At 37.6% G+C, this 16,831-nt stretch overlaps 1 long non-coding RNA gene across 1 annotated transcript in view; it reads left to right on the top strand.

Moving 5' to 3' along the window:
- Positions 1–16,831, top strand: part of LOC131993641 (uncharacterized) — a 49,370-nt gene that overhangs the window by 15,579 nt on the left and 16,960 nt on the right. Inside the window, exons 2-3 of the long non-coding RNA XR_009396334.1 lie at positions 6,435–6,497; positions 8,583–8,643. This is a non-coding gene — a long non-coding RNA (uncharacterized LOC131993641). The remainder of the gene's footprint in view (positions 1–6,434; positions 6,498–8,582; positions 8,644–16,831) is intronic.

Genomic DNA, 16,831 nt, shown 5'->3' on the forward strand with positions numbered 1-16,831 from the left:
GATGGTTGACTGTTGGCAAAGTGGACACACTCTGAACAAGCTGCACCACTCCACTTCCTTCTGTTCAAACTTTGATCAAACTTTTAGTCAACTGGATTGAAACTGCTCTGAATGGTTTATTCAAATAAGGGTTATTTGCATTATATAGCTTGTTTTTCATGTTTGTATAATATTTTTAGGTGTTTTACAATGTTGTGATGCTTTTATTTTAGAGAGGTGCCATCCAGTGTGAAACGGGTGCTTTTATTTTGAAAGGTAGTGACAGGAAAAAACAGCTGGAACGGTAAAATGAAAAACGAACGTTAAATAACGAGTGCTTCATAACTCAAATAAAATTGATATAAAGTGTCAAAAATTATTTGCATTATATAGCTTGTTTTTCATGTTTGTATAATATTTTCTAGGTGTTTTACAATGTTGTGATGCTTTTATTTTGGAGAGATGCCGTCATTTTGTGTCTTTTTTTTTGTCATTTTGTGTCTTTTTTGGTCATTTTGTGTCCTTTTTTGGTCAATTTGTGCTGTTTTGTGTCTTTTTTTTAGGTAATTTTGTGTCTTTTTTGTTTCTTTTTTTAGACATTTTGTGTCTTTTTTGTTTCTTTTTTTAGTCATTTTGTGTCTTTTTTGTGTCTTTTTTAGTCATTTTGTGTCTTTTTTAGTTATTTTGTGTCTTTTTTTGGTCTTTTTTTGTAATTTGGTGTCTTTTTTTGTCAATTTGTGTCTTTTTTTGTCATTTTGTGTCTTTTTTTGGTCATTTTGTGTCTTTTTTTGGTCATTTTATGTCTTTTTTTAGTCCTTTAGTCCAACATAAAATGTGCCATATAATCTCTAAACCACCCAAAACCTAAAAAACTTCAGTAATAGAAAAGAAAATCAAGATACATAGAAGCCCACATTCTCCAACCTTTACTTTGAAGAGCACGACGGTGGTTTGTGTTTTTTTTTTTTTGATGTCGGTGTCACTGTTCAAATGTCAGCACGCTGGAGAAACTTTTGTGAACATGTTAAATAGTTCAGACTACGCAAAGGTCACATCCAATCAGTTTTGGTCATTTTGTGTCTTTTTTTGTCATTGTGTGTGTTTTTTTTGGTCATTTTGTGTCTTATTTTAGTCATTTTGTGTCTTTTTATATCTTTTTTTGTTATTTTGTGTCTTTTTTTAGTCATTTTGTGTCTTTTTGGTTATTTATGTCTTTTAGTCACTTTGTGTCTTTTTTGGGTCATTTTGTATCTTTTTAGTCATTTTGTGTCTTTTTTTAGTCATTTTGTCTCTTTTTTGGGTAATTTTGTGTCTTTTTTGGGTAATTTTGTGTCTTTTTTTAGTCCTTTAGTCCAACATAAAATGTGCCATATAATCTCTAAACCACCCAAAACCTAAAAAACTTCAGTAATAGAAACAGAAAATCAAGATACATAGAAGCCCACATTCTCCAACCTTTACTTTGAAGAGCACGACGGTGGTTTGTGTTTTTTTTTTGATGTCGGTGTCACTGTTCAAATGTCAGCACACTGGAGAAACTTTTGTGAACATGTTAAATAGTTCAGACTACGCAAAGGTCACATCCAATCAGTTTAATTGTACTTACAGTATCAGGATCTCTCCTCAGTGAAGCCCAGCTCCCTCTCCCCTCCCCTCACTAATAGCCGTTGTCTTAATGCCAAAGTCGGTATTTTTCAGGTTAAATTTGGGGGTGGCGACGCTGGGCGGCAATATTAATCTCGCCAGCGACGTCGCGGCGGTGGTAATGAAGGATGGCCGGTGTTATTTGTATCCTCGCGTGTCGAGTGTTTTGTCAAAAGTAGGCGAGTTTTGCTTGCCTGGTAGATTTGTGTTCTCCCCCGGGAGCCGTGGCCCAGTAAGAGACAGCAGTTGCTCGACATAATTAGACCGGGAAGGTCCTTGTAAACTCATTAATATCTCGCCCAGGCTGAGAGGGCTGGCTCGATGGTGGTTCCTTGGCCAAGAACATGAAGAGGTTTTTTTTGCAGAGGAAAGGAAGATTTGAAGTAAAAGCAACAAGATGAATGGAGGTTTTTGAGCTAATCAAGTTGAGGTGTTGTTGATGAAGAGCTGCAGGGTTTCTGGGTTCACTGCACCGTTTCACAGAGAATCAAACACATGAAGGCTGCAAATAAACAAGAAAAAAACCCTCCAAGCCTGTTTCTAGGGGATGTTATGCTTTGGTAATTGTGCTAAATGTAAAAGTTATAAGACATAAGTAGGCCTGTCATGATAATTACTATATTGATATATAAAAATAGACACAATAGTTTTTTTCTGGACTCAATATATCATATGTCATTTTGTGTCTTATTTAGTCATTTTGTGTCTTTTTTGGTCATTTTGTGTCTTTTTTAGTCCTTTAGTCCTAGAAAACAAAGCAGCGTGGAGCCCTACTGTAAATTTACCTCTAAAGTTCTGGCTGTAAACTCCATGAGGCCAGTTTCAGTTTGATAAAACTGGAGACAAGCTCAAATATATTTAGTATAAAATGATAGAACTGGATGGAACCCTCTTATATGTTAGATTTGACACCCTAGTTCACTAGTTCACACTTCCTAGTTTCAACAATTTAAATTCTTTATTGAGCATGATAGTGTTTTGAAAGTAAAAAGACTCAAAATCCCATTTTATGTTGGACTAAAGGACAAAAAAAGACACAAAATGACCCAAAAAAGACACAAAATGACCAACAAGACACAAAATGACAGACTAAAAGACACAAAATGACAACAAAAGAAACAAAATGACCAAAAAGACACAAAATGACCAAAAAAGACACAAAATGACTACAAAAGGACACAAAATGACAGACAAAAAGACACAAAATGACCAAAAAAAGACACAAAATGACAAAAAAAAAGACACAAAATTTTATGTTGGTTTTTCTTTGTTTCTTTTTGGTTCAAAATGTTGATCCAGTAAGTCAGAATAAAAAAATAAATTATTATCAGGTCATATAGGTGAGGTTGTGCTGAAAAAAATACACCAACATGGCATTTAAACATATTTTAAGTGTTGTATACAGGCAGGATGAAAAGGATTCAAACATGGACAAAATAGGCCAAAACTCCACACGTGTTTCCATTAAAGTTGAAGTGAATATTGAAGCGAAATTAAAAAGAAATGTTGCATTAAAGAAAATGCAAATTAGGGACGTTTGCATCAACTGTCCGTGCAAGAGAGGGCAGCAGAGGAAAGGCCACGGAGCGTCCCAGAATGCACTGCTGCTCCTCTCCCTCGGGTACACCTGCACACTTTGTGACCTCTCTGCTCAGTGGACATCATCAGGCAGATTAAAATCAGTTAATGCACTTGGGGCTAGTTGACTCTCTCTGTCACATGCACACACACACACACACACAAACACACACACACACACACATACACACACATACAACACCATCAACCAGCCATTTCTCACTCACTTTTTAAAATTAATACCCATTGTTTTTGCTAAGCAGAGGATGTCCCGGAGGCTGCCTCACGGGGTTGTGTGTGTGTGTGTGTGTGTGTGTGTGTTTGCAGCGTGTGTGTGTGTGTGTTAGGGCTGCACATTAGATTCAGTAAAGAGAGGGTTTCAGTGGATTACTATGGCCCCAAAGTGCTGTGCCCTTTCATTAACCTTGCCTCTTAATCGTCTCATTTAATACAAAACAAATTTCTAATCTGCAGCCTGCTAAACAGTTCTGCAGTTCACTCTGTGGCTGAGTGTGCGAGTGTCTATGTGTGTGTGTGTGTGTGTGTTACTGTTACTCTTATTGCCTAGGGTTCCCTCTGCCTAGCCCCCTAATTACTCCCCGAAACAGGCGGCCAGGCTCCTCCTATGTGCTATCATCATTTTAAATTTATTTTGATTGATTTGTGTCAGCTTTAACTATGCTTTGGGCCGAGGTCGATAAATAAAGATCAATACTTTAATGTTTTCCTCTGAACCTTTATTAAAAAATAGATTGGCTATAAAGAGGGCTGAATTACGAGGAGGAGTGCCTACTTCCAATGCATGTCAACTGGAATCTAATTGAACAACATTGAACTGGCGGAGATTAGTCCAGGGAGTGTGAGCTGCAGGAGGGCCGGAGTGAGAGGGAGGAGGGAGGGATTGATGCTGCAAGATGAGAAAGAGAGAGAAAGAAAAGTTTGATAGTTGTTTAGTCCGGCTGAAAACAGCTCTGCTCTCAAACACGCGTACGACAGAAAGTTAGCGTAAAGCACAGACTGAATATAAATAATGGACGTAGTCACCGTGACGTCACCCATTGGTTGGTGGCACGTTGGAAGCCTCAAGTTCAGCGTTACACTCGTCGCCATCTTGTTTCCGATACAGGAAGCAGACCATATTTGGACTGTGGAGGAGGAGAGGGATCTGATCACTGACTACAGCCTCTCTACACCTCAACCTGACTGAGAGAAGCTGCTGCTAATTCATGTTAGCATTAACTGGAGCATTAACTGGGATGTTAGTGTTGGCTAGCAAAAAATAAAAACAAATCCTATGTAACTTACCTCAGAAAACTGAGCAGCGACTCCTTGGAGTGTCTGTTAGTCCAACCAAACGCTGAACAAGACATTTAATGAACAAAACGTTCAAATAAACTGTCATTAAGTGAAAATACAGTGAAAGGGTCAAAGTTATGAGACCAAACCGGTAAACGTCCTTTTATATATCTATATAACGTTGTATATAACTTTACGTTGCCTTGGATACGCATTGTTCTGCTTCTCTCCTGGTGACGGCTCGCCTTGTTAGTGACCTGTCAATCAAAGGTAGCCCCGCCCCAAATCATACGATTCTTTATCTTCTATTTTCTTCTAAATGGGGCCATTATTTGAACTATTAACATCAGATTGTTTTGAAGAAGATTTTTTACTAGCGATTGAGACCATAGTGTTGTCCTAAACAAAAATTCTGAGGTAATAAATCAAATGAGAAGTTTTCACATTTTGCATTGAAATGGATGGACCAAAATGCTTCTGCAGCCACAAACTCTCGAGGCGAGCCATCTGAATTGGCGTGGTATTTAAATGACGCTTATTTCGAGCCGCCACATTTATCAACAGCCGATCATTTTTACGATGTAATTGCCGATATACGATCGTTTGATAAATCCCACGTAAACCCTGTCGTAAGATGAAATATACGCTCAGATCTGCCCTCGTTTGATAAATGAGGGCCACTGAGTGTGATGTAAGCAGTGGCTCACTTTTCTCCAGATTCATAATATACAAGAAGGGATTTGCTTTAGTACTTAAAAAAATACAATTATTCATTCCTAAGCTCTTTGCTTTAAAGTACCAGGGAAGCTCTCTCTGCAACAATTAATGAAACAAAATCCTATTGAACACACCTGTGTGCAAGATTCTCACAATGGAGCCCTTATTACGTGACATTATATTCATTTGGCAGATACTTTTGTCCAAAGCCACTTAAAATAAGTGCATTCAAACCAAGTAGGAGCTGAATGAGACTCATTGTATGCTTGATTTTATTACCTTTCCGGCTACATAATAAAAGAATCTGGACCTTTTTTTCGGTGTGTTTTTTACCCCATTTTTTTAGCAGGATAAACAGAGGTGTTGTGTGAGTATTCCAGGTGCCATCAATGTCTCAGATGCCGTAAAAGACGTTGTTAAAGTCGTGTAAAATGTTGTAAACTGTCACAAGAGTTAAAGACACTAAGGTGCAAGTGCTCTCTCTCCCTTTCTCACTCTTTGTCTCACTCTCAGTGAATGAACTTGGCCTCAAGCTGCTGTTTCTTGGTACTAGATCAAGTCAGTAATTTGTTATTGATATGTTATTTTAGTAATATTCATGCTGGATGAAAAAAACCCTGATTTGATCATATTTTACAGGTTTACTGAGCAGGAGTTCTATCGCCAAATATATGCCTGTTAGGTTCAGTGACTGGGGCTGTTAGTTGAAGTTTTATGGTAAATAAGTGCTTGCAAAGTTTGTTGATATGTAGTGCGAAGAGGTCGGTGAGTCTCTGCCACTTTAGTCTTGTAAACCTGCAGCTTTTTTCTCACGGATTTGCCACTTTAATCTCGTAAATTTGTGACTATTTTCTCAAAGATTTGCCACTTTAAATCTCGTAAATCTGCAACTTTTTCCTCTCATATTTGCCACTTTAATCTCGTAAACCTGCAACTTTTTTCTCACGGATTTGTCACTTTAATCTCCTAAATTTGCAATTCTTTTTCTCGCAGATTTGCCACTTTAATCTTGTAAATCTGCAACTTTTTTCTCGCATATTTGCCACTTTAATCTTGTAAATTTGGGACTTTTTTCTCGCAGATTTGCCACTTTAATCTCGTAAATTTGGGACTTTTTTCTCGCAGATTTGCCACTTTAATCTCGTAAATTTGCGACTTTTTTCTCGCAGATTTGCCACTTTCAAATAACTGATGGGTTTATCTCTTTCATTTCTCCACAGGGAGGTCAAAGGTCAGGTTCTGTAACAAAGAAGAAGCCCTGGAGGTGTAATGTATCTAGCAAGGTAAATATTTTCAATAGTTTCCTTTTACATTAGTTCAGTATGTGTCTAACTGTAACTGGGAAGTATTAATTCTCTATGACATTATATGTTTTACAGGTTTTGATATTCCTTGAAACAAAAAAGATCAGAAAGTCATCACAATAAATAGGCAGTCACTAATAAATGATGAGACTGAAAGCATCACTGGACTCATATAAAAACAATAGGCTGAAGTATTTAATAATGTTCATGGACTGGACCAACCAGGTTAAGTCTGAGGGCAGGGCGGATTAAAATGCTCTTGTTGTTATTTGTGTCTCTGTTATTGTCAGACAGACAGAACACAGCGTCCTCTGTCTCTCCAATCCACACTGTGATTAACCTTCTGTACAGGACTCAGATTATGGCCTAAATGTAGCACACTTACACAGACACACTCTGAACTATATTTGATGATTTAAGTAGGAAGCTAACTCAGAAACTAAAATTAGGCCAAAATGGTCATTTGAACACAAGGATGAACTGATTAGATTTCACTGTGCAACAAGTTCTCCAACCTACACGACAGAAGAGGTCGTGTGTCAGGAGCAAAAATTATGACACGTATGTACGTATCACAGTTTGCGGTACAGTGGCGCGTTCTAAAAATAGCACACATGCTGCACATTTGTGGCTGTAACAAAAGCTGCAGTTTCTGTGGATTTATGTTGTAAGATCACTGAGCTAGGTTTAGGGCAAAAACCTTCCTGGTAGGGTGATAAAAAAGACAGTTTACACAGTAAATACATTTACGTAAATGCAGTTACGTAAAAAAACGTTAAAAAACGTGATTCACGTAACTTAATTAAAAAATAATTTACTTAAGTTTTCACACATGACTTAACAACGGCGTATTAGGTATAAAAAAAAGTACGGACCCGGGGGAAGGGGGTAATATTTTGAGAAAAAAGTCGCAAATTTACGAGATTAAAGTGGCAACTCTGTGAGAAAAAAGTCGCAAATGTACGAGATTAAAGTGGCAAATCTGTGAGAAAATGACCCAAAAAAGACACAAAATGACTGAAAAAATACAAAATTACTTAAAAAAGACACCCATTTACCAAAAAAGACACAAAATTACAAAAAAAAAACCCACACAAAATTACCCAAAAAAAGACACAAAATTACATTACATATAAAACTAACATTAAACTTTCATATCAAGGTGAGGGCCATAAAATATTGTCATTGAGACCTATGATTAAAGGAAATGGTTTATGGTTTATTACAGCTTTGGGTTTTATTTCCATACTTCTGGCCAACAGGTCTCCAGTATTGATAACATTGTACACACCAACGTAATTGCTGATATTCGGAAACGTGACAACAAGCCTGAAGAAACAAAATAAAAATAGTGTAGATGGTAAAGAAACACATGATCAGACAATTAAAGTGGCTTAAAAGTAACCGCTTGGATAGACTTTTGAGGAGGACAAAACAAAGGAGAAGATGAACTTTAAAGAACTCAAACTGACTCGGTAGATTGGAGAGCGTTGGGTCTTTGAGATGGACCCTTTTTGTTCATTGTACACGTGCATGGGTTTGTAAGAAAAACAGCAATAATACATCCACAGTAATGTGGAACCTTTTAACAGGGAAACCCCGCTGAGAAGAAATTATCATTCAGCGGAGTGCCTGTGAATGGCACATAGTAAAACCACAGCAAAGTCCTGTGGAACAGTCGGTTTAAGAGTGTTGATCTAAAAAGCGCCTGACATTTTAATATTTATCCTGTTTATTCCACATCCTCCTCACCAGATTGCATTTTACTAAAAGCAAGAACATTTCCAGCACAATCCAAACTTTAGTGATTACATTTTTGACAAGCAAAGAGAAAAAAAAAAAGAGTGAAAAAAATCAAAGAGACAGAGTCACCGAGCGATAAAGAAAAGTGTTTAACACAAGGTGGAATCACCGCAGTACTTAGGATCTCATATTTCACCATACTGTCACTTTTATTTGAATACCTGATGTATTAAAGCCTAGTTAAATGCAAAGGATTAAACACAATATAAACTTGATCCTTTTCAGCAACTGGCTCTTAATCTGTCTTTGTCTCCGTCTCAGGTGGAAGAATACTGATGTATTGCTCCCAGCTCCTCGCCGCTGCTGATCTGCCTTCAGTCAGGTATGTGATTGGAGCTCACACATATAAGGGTGTGCGTGTGTGTGTGTGTGTGTGTGTTCTTGTACTTCCTACACAGTGAGGACCAGGACACGTTTTTAACCAACAGAATGAGGGCATTTTTGCAAAGTGAGGACATTTCGGCCGGTCCTCACTTTTTTAAAGGCTTTTTTTTAGATTTCAGACTTTGTTTTAAGGGTTAAAGGTTACATGGTGATGATGATAATTAACTGAAACTGTATTTTGTGGTTACAAAACTAACTAAAATTATAGAGAAAATGTCGTTCATTTTCGTCTTTGTCAACTTTTTTCATACATAATGAAGATGGATAAGGCAAAGGAAATAAAGGCAAAATTTACTGTGACCTCTTTTAATCTACCACCCAACAAATACCCCATTACAAAAAACTAAAACTAATAAAAACTAAAACTAATAAAAACTAAACTAAAACTAAAGCATTTAAAAAAAATAAAATACTGAACTAAAACTAGCAAACTCACTCTAAAAACAAATTATAACGAGCTGAATTTGAAAACAAAAATTCACAACGAAATTAAAACTAAAACTAATGAAAAAAACAAAACTATAATAACCTTGCAAGAGAATTCACTGTTCCAATGAGGGTCCTCACAAAGATAGAAGTACAAGAATGTGTGTGTGTGTGTGCGTGTGTGTGTGTGTGTGCGTGTGTGTGTTTGTTCTTGTATGTCCTACATAGTGAGGACTGGAACATGTTTTTAACCAACAGAATGAGGACAGTTTTGCAAAGTGAGGACATTTCGGCCGGTCCTCACTTCTTTAAAGGCGGGTCCTCACAAAGATGGAAGTACGAGAATGTGTGTGTGTGTGTGTGTTGGGAAAAGACGAGCTAGCTGCTATCTTGCCTTCACTTATAAGTTTGGCTGGTTAACAGTCCTGAGAGGTGAAATCCTTACTGGGAGGGAGAGTAGAAGGAAGGCCTTGAGTTGTGTCCATCTCAGTGGATACACACACACATTTACACACACACACACACACACACACACACAGTGGCCAATGGAAGTGGGTGCGGGGGGGGTTAAGCTGGTGAGAGTGTCAGAGGATACGTGCGGTTGGCTATAGTGCATTTTGTTGTAATGGCGTCCCAGTTGTCTTGTCAGAAATCAATGGGAACCAGGAGTCTCTGCAAGCACAGGGAGGTCAAGGCTTCGTCTGCCTAAATATTTAATTCTGGGAACACGTCTGGAGCTTTTAAAGCTGAGCACACTGCCCTCCTTTCTCCTGGACACAAATACACGCTTCGTTTTTGGACTTTACTGTAAATGCACCGCTCACACGCGTGTGGAAACACAAACCACGCGAACAAACACACATAAGTCATAAACACGCGCGTTCGTGCATGCCGATGCCTGTCCACCCCGGCTCAGGTCAGGGCTGGGTTAAAATCAATTCTAATCAATTATTAAGAGCTTGGGTATCTCAGCGATGCTAAAAAAAGGAGGCAGTGGGTTGAGCTGATGGATGTGGTCCACTCCTTGCAGCACAGCCTCCTCTTGGACAACTCATAAAGCCTCCAAATAATCAGAGAGAAGGAAAAGACTCTGATAGGAGGGCAAAGGTTGAGGGAACATCAATATATCTATTGTCTTGCAACGCTTTGGTGTTTTCACCTGGATGACAGGAATGTTTTAAATAACTCGGCTGATTCATGGCTTGAACTTTTAGTACTGCATTTGGTGTAGAAGTTAGACAAAATACTTGAGTCAAAAAACAAATCAAGACCCTCAAATTGTCAGTTGCAAGGGGTGCTGACGGCAGCTGCAGAAGCATTTTAGTCCATTCATTCAATACAAAATGAGAAAACTTCTCACTTGATTTATTACCTCAGAATTATTTTTTAGGACAACACCATGGTCTCAATTGCTAGTAAAAAATCATCTTCAAGACAATTTGATGTCAATAGTTCTAATAATGACCCCATTTAGAAGAAAATAGAAGATAAAGAATCGTTTGATTTGGGGCGGGGCTACCTTTGATTGACAGGTCACTGACAAGGCGAGCCGTCATCAAGAGAGAAGCAGAACAATACGTATCCAAGGCAACGTGTTAATAAAGTTTTATATATTATGTTATGTAGATATAAAAATGGACGGTTTGGTCTCATAACTTTGACCCTTTCACTGTATTTTCACTTAATGACAGTTTATTTGAACGTTTTGTTCATTAAAATGTCTTGTCGGCCTCACTGCCCTCCGTTTCTCGGCTGGTGGTCCCGTTGGGACCTTGGGACCCTGCTGCTGCTGCTGCTGTTGACCTAGTCTGGAGCTTTTCTTTGCAGCCATCGCTCCATTTTTCCAGCATCAGTTGTAGCTAGCTGCTAGCTGCTAGCAAACTGCAGCTGCGGTAAAGCAGCAAGGCGCCAGTTTTTCTTTCTTTCTTTTTGTTTGTATGATCTGAACTGTGAATTCCTTTTAGTGAGCACAGCGGAAAAAATAAACAAACTCAGTTGATACGATAAAATTTTGGACAAATAATGAAGCCGACAACAACTAAAACATCTCCTTGTCTGAAATTATGTAATTTAATATTAACTTTGTGCATTTATATTTTTTCCAAAATGATTTGGCGACCCCCAGAAATCATCAATTGGGGTCGGGACCCCAAGGCTGAGAATGGCTGGACTAAATAACCAGTGTTACTCAATTGCTGTAAACTCACGACTAGCCAGGTAAATATACATATTTTGCTACACATGCTAGTATCGTAGCCCAACATAAGGCTTTGTTGATTGCATTTGTCCAGTTTGTTTGAGGAGCAGCGTGGCTGGAGCATGAAGTTCACCATCCTCGTCCTTCCCCCAGCAGAGGACATGTCAGGGTGGGGCCGGGGTGACCCAGATGGGCCTAACTCCAATCAATGCCGGCTCGTCTTAAGTGTGATCACTAAAGACAGACAGACAAACACACATAAACGCACACGCACACACATGCACAGATAGGATGGCCGCGCGGTGGTCGATGGGCCCCTGGGCTGGTCTGAAAAGGCGTCACATCTTAGAAGCATGTCGTTCCAGCCTGATGAGCAATCTGCCTCATCAAAAGACCTTTATCCCAATCAATACGGCTTTCGGCAAGGGAGCCCTGAACCGCCTGTCCACGGTCCCCACTCTGTGTGTGGCTGCGTCTCTGTGTGTGCGCTCGACAGGGGATACGTTGCTGCCTGTACCTTGTGCATGTCACATGCAAGGTATTCATTCAAGGCTGTACAGTAATAAGAGCAGGGGATGTTATTGTTATTTCCACTGTAGAAATGTCTGTTTGTGCATTCTGCATGTGTCACTTCAAGTTCAAGTGTGCACGGGTTTGATGGTTGGAGTGTTTTCTGGTGGTTTAGTTTGAGTGTTTGTGTGCATATTTGTCAGTTATGAATTCAAACAGGAGTAATAAAGTGCATTAATATAGTGGATGTCTGCTAGTTATGGTGGTCAAACTCTCGCCCACTTTCTCCTGAATTCATTCTCTCTCCTTTTTTCTGTTTCATTACTTTCATTGACTAAGAGCTGGAGCCTCTTCAGTCATTTACTTCTGCACTTCCATTAAGTTTGGCCACTCAGAGGAGACCGATTAACAAGACTAGCAGTCTGAGTGTTCTCTGTGAGCTCAGCACTGCTAATGTTAGCATGCTAACATGCTAACAATGACAATGCTCACACACTCATGCTAAGGTCGGTTTGTCACATTTTTCTTTTTACACAATGACATCTTTTCTTCTTCAAGAATCCATTTGCATTGCTGATATAGAGTATCATCTATGCAATACAATGCATGTTTCCTTTTGTGTTGAAGTGAAACAAAAAAGTACATGTTAACCCTCAGGAAAAGCTCCAAATCCAGACTTCTTCATGACATCCAGACTAGAAAACAAAGCAGCGTGGAGCCCTACTGTAAATTTACCTCTAAAGTTCTGGCTGTAAACTCCATGAGGCCAGTTTCAGTTTGATGATGATATACCAAGTAAATCTGGAGACAAGCTCAAATATATTTAGTATCAAATGATAGAACTGGATGGAACCCTCTTATATGTTAGATTTGACACCTTTGTTCACATTTGCAACAATTTAAATTCTTTATTGAGCATGATAGTGTTTTGAAAGTAAAAAACAGACTCAAAATCACATTTTATGTTGGACTAAAGGACTAAAAAAGACTCAAAATGACTAAACAAAGACACAAAATGACCACAAAAGACACAAAATGACAGATAAAAAGGCACAAGATGACCAAAAAAGACACACAAAAACACAAAATTACTAAAAAAAGACACAAGATGACCAAAAAAGACACACAAAAACACAAAATTACTAAAAAAAGACACAAGATGACCAAAAAAGACACACAAAAACACAAAATTACTAAAAAGAGACACAAAATAATTAAAAAAGACACAACAGGCACAAAATGACCAAAAAAGACAGAAATGACCAAAAAAAAACACAAAATGACTTACAAAGACATGAAAAGGATTCACAAATGGACAATATAACCCAAGACTCCATAGAGTTAAATAACAAAACAAAGCAGAATATCAAAATTGGAGTTTACATTTCTCCTCATCATCACCAACAGCTTTCTCAGATAAAACCTTGTTCACATGGACCTGAAGTCTTGCGCACACTTTTCTTTCACTAATACCAGTTTATATGCAGAAAAAGGCATATGCATGTTTTTTTTTGTGGGTAAGCATATTTTACACATCTGATCCCAGATATAAAGTTGAAACAACTAGGCTGAGTATGTTCTCCTCTCCTCTTCTTATATCGGCCTACTTTGTAGTGTAGATTGGTCAGTATATTATTATATTTATTCATAAGGCAGCCATTTAAATTTGTGTAAATATTATATATCAGATTATATTTTTGCTACAGCACTAAAGCATGCACAATATGGCATTGTTTTTTTTAATCATCTCTGTGTGATTTGATTGATTTATATACAGTCTATGCTCCAAGCTCAAGCGGATGACATCACTGTGACATCATCACAGGTCATTTTCTCAAACTTGAACCCACTCGAAGCTCCTCAAGCTAATTTCACAGTTTCACGTACCACTAGTAAATAAATTGGTGGAATGTTCCATTAATTCCTAATAAAAAGTTGAATGAAATTGGCAGCATGTATGGTTGCGCCTGTGTAATATGTCAGCGTATGATACTCTATGATGACAAATTACCATTCTCAGAGAGTCTTTAGCCTGTTGGCCATTACAGCAGAGCTGTGAATTCATCTCTTATCTCGCTCATCCTGCAACTCCCGCAGGGGGCCAGCTAATTAACCTAATAAAAACACTAACCATTTTCCTAAGGTAAATTGAATTGACTTGTCAACGGTGTACGTCAATACACATAAGGAGCATTAGTCGTTAGTGGGAAGAGCGTTAAAGGTGGCTGGTGAGTGTACAAAGAGAGCTTGGTACAAAACACTTCCTGATGAAAATTATTTCAAATTAAAGGTGCAAGCCCCAGAGTTTGGGCCACAAGGCTTGATTGATTCAGTGTAAATATCTTTTTCTCTAATTAAATAGGCAATGTGTTTTATTTCCAATTCCATGCAATTGGTGATTAAACATAGAGATAATTTACAATAAAATTTTGCATTGACTTCCATTCTTTTTCGCAGCTAATTCATTCAAAATCAAACTTTCATCATGTGTGTTTCATTTCCAATACCATGCAATTTGTGACTAAACATAAAGATAATTTAAAATAAAATTTTGCATTGACTTCCATTCTTTTTGCAGCTAATTCATTCATTCATTTTTAAAATTATTTTTCCTTACACCACCTCTCACTTGTACGTTTTCTAGCTATAAATGAACAAAATTAACTCTTGCAGCTGTAAAAAGTTCCAAAATCATACAACTAGAGTAGTGACTGTAGATTTAACTTCTTTCTCAGGCCATATTCTTCTCTCCATCTCTTTGTTTCTCTCCGTCTCTTCCTCTACGGCAGCCTCCCGCTGTCTGCCTTCCTGCCTCATCCTGTTAATGTTAATAGCGCCGGCTGATGTTTTAATAAATTAAGCTTGATTAAGAAGATTGTCGCCCTTTTGATTCTAATGGGGTCTTAAACAAACTCTACCGTGATAGAATAATCATGAAAAAAACACACTGAAGTAGTGTAGAGTGTGTGGTTCTGTGTGTGTGTGTGGGTGTGTGTGTGTGTGTGTGTGTGTGTGTGTGTAGGTGTAGGTGTGTGTGTGTGTGTGTGTGTGTGTGTGTGTGTGTGTGTGTTCTTGTACTTCCTACGTAGTGAGGACCGGAGCACATCTTTAACCAACAGAGTGAGGACATTTTTGCAAAGTGAGGACATTTAGGCCGGTTTAGGTTTTTTTTGGAGATTTCAGACTTTTTATTAAGGGTTAAAGGTTACATGATAATGATAATTAACTGAAACTGTTTTGTGTGGTTACAAAACTAACTAAAATGATAGTGAAAATGTCGTTGGTTTTTTGTCTTTGTCAACTTTTTTCATACATAATGAAGATGGATAATAAAAGGAAATAAAGGCAAAATTTACTGTGACCTCTTTTAACCTCCCACCCAACAAATACCCCATTACAAAAACCTAAAACGAATAAAAACTAAACTAAAACTAGCACTAGGCAAGACAAAGCAAGGCAAGTTTATTTGTATAGCACAATTCAACACAAGTTAATTCAAAGTGCTTTACATACAAATTAAAAACAGCAAGACACAATTGAAAACAGTAAAAACAGTCAATTAAAACAGGGAAATTAAAATAAAAATACAAATAAGATAAAATAAGATACAGCAGGATAAGAAAATAGATAAAATAATAAAAAGCACAAGTCAAACATTGCATAGTTAAAACTAAAACTAATAAAAACTAAACTAAAACTAAAGCATTTCAATAACATAAATAATAAACTTAAACTAGCAAACTCACTCTAAAAACTCATTAAAACTAACTGAATTTGAAAACAAAAATTCACAACAAAATTAAAACTAAAACTAATGAAAAATCCAAAACTATTATAACCTTGCAAGGGAATTCACTGTTCCAATGAGGGTCCTCACAAAGATAGAAGTACAAGAATGTGTGTGTGTGTGTGTGTGTGTGTGTGTGTGATGGTTTACGAGCGCTCCTCTTGCTCGACCATTAAACTCCTTCCTCTGGTCTCTCCCTGTGGTGGTGTAACGACCTGCAATCAGCTCTGAGTGTATCTCCATTAAAAGGCCTTTTCCTTCCCGCCCTGCACCGAGGCAAACGGCTCCGTTAGATAAATTAAAACACACAGGAGGCTCCAAAACCTCTCTAGTTATTACAGATCTATAGTTTCTCTTACTACTGCCGCCCACCGCGATAGTTATGGTTTGGTTATTTTCCTTTTTTTCAGAAAATACTTTGCTTTATGGACAATATGTTGTCCTCACTGCAGTGTAGCAACTGCAGCTAATCAACTAGCTAAACTCTTCCTTATAAATGAAGACGTCAGTCGTAGTAAGCTTTAGTTGCTCTTTACTGTGGCTCTTTCTCTCATTACTAAGTCAGAGTGAAAACTGTAATTAAAAAATTAAAAAAAAATTACCATTTAGTTCTGTAACATGTGATTTCCCCATTTAGTGGAGCGGCTAAGTGCTCTTTTTTGGCAGAATTGTTCAGCTCATGATACAAGCGTGAAAATTGACACGAACACTCTCCATGGGTCACTTGACAAGAAAATTGTCCGAGACATTTGAAATTTCAAGATGGAGGCCATTTTTCAAGATGGCCGACACCTAAGTGGAGCAGTCAAGTGATATAATGGTTTATTTGGTGATACAAGCATAAAAATTGGCATGGGCAGTATCTGTGTGTCACTTGACAATAAGCAACCCATAGCTACTTGAAATTTCAAGATGGCGGCCATTTTTCAAGATAGCCGACACCTTAGTGGAGCAATTAAATGATATAATGGTTTGAAAATTTTGACTTTTTTCTGGTAATTCTCCTTTTTTCTGGTAATTTATATATTTTACTTGTGGTTTTGATTTTTTTTCTGGTAATTTTGACTTTTTTTGGTAATTCTACTTTTTTTCTGAAGGCAGATTAACTGTTTTCTTACAGAATACTTTAAGATTTATTGCAAAAATATATTTAAAAAATCATTTTAAAAATGGTTAAAAAAAACCCCAAAATAAATTTGCAGCATT

The sequence above is a fragment of the Centropristis striata genome, chromosome 20, assembly GCF_030273125.1.
Source record: "Centropristis striata isolate RG_2023a ecotype Rhode Island chromosome 20, C.striata_1.0, whole genome shotgun sequence".
NCBI lineage: Eukaryota > Metazoa > Chordata > Actinopteri > Perciformes > Serranidae > Centropristis > Centropristis striata.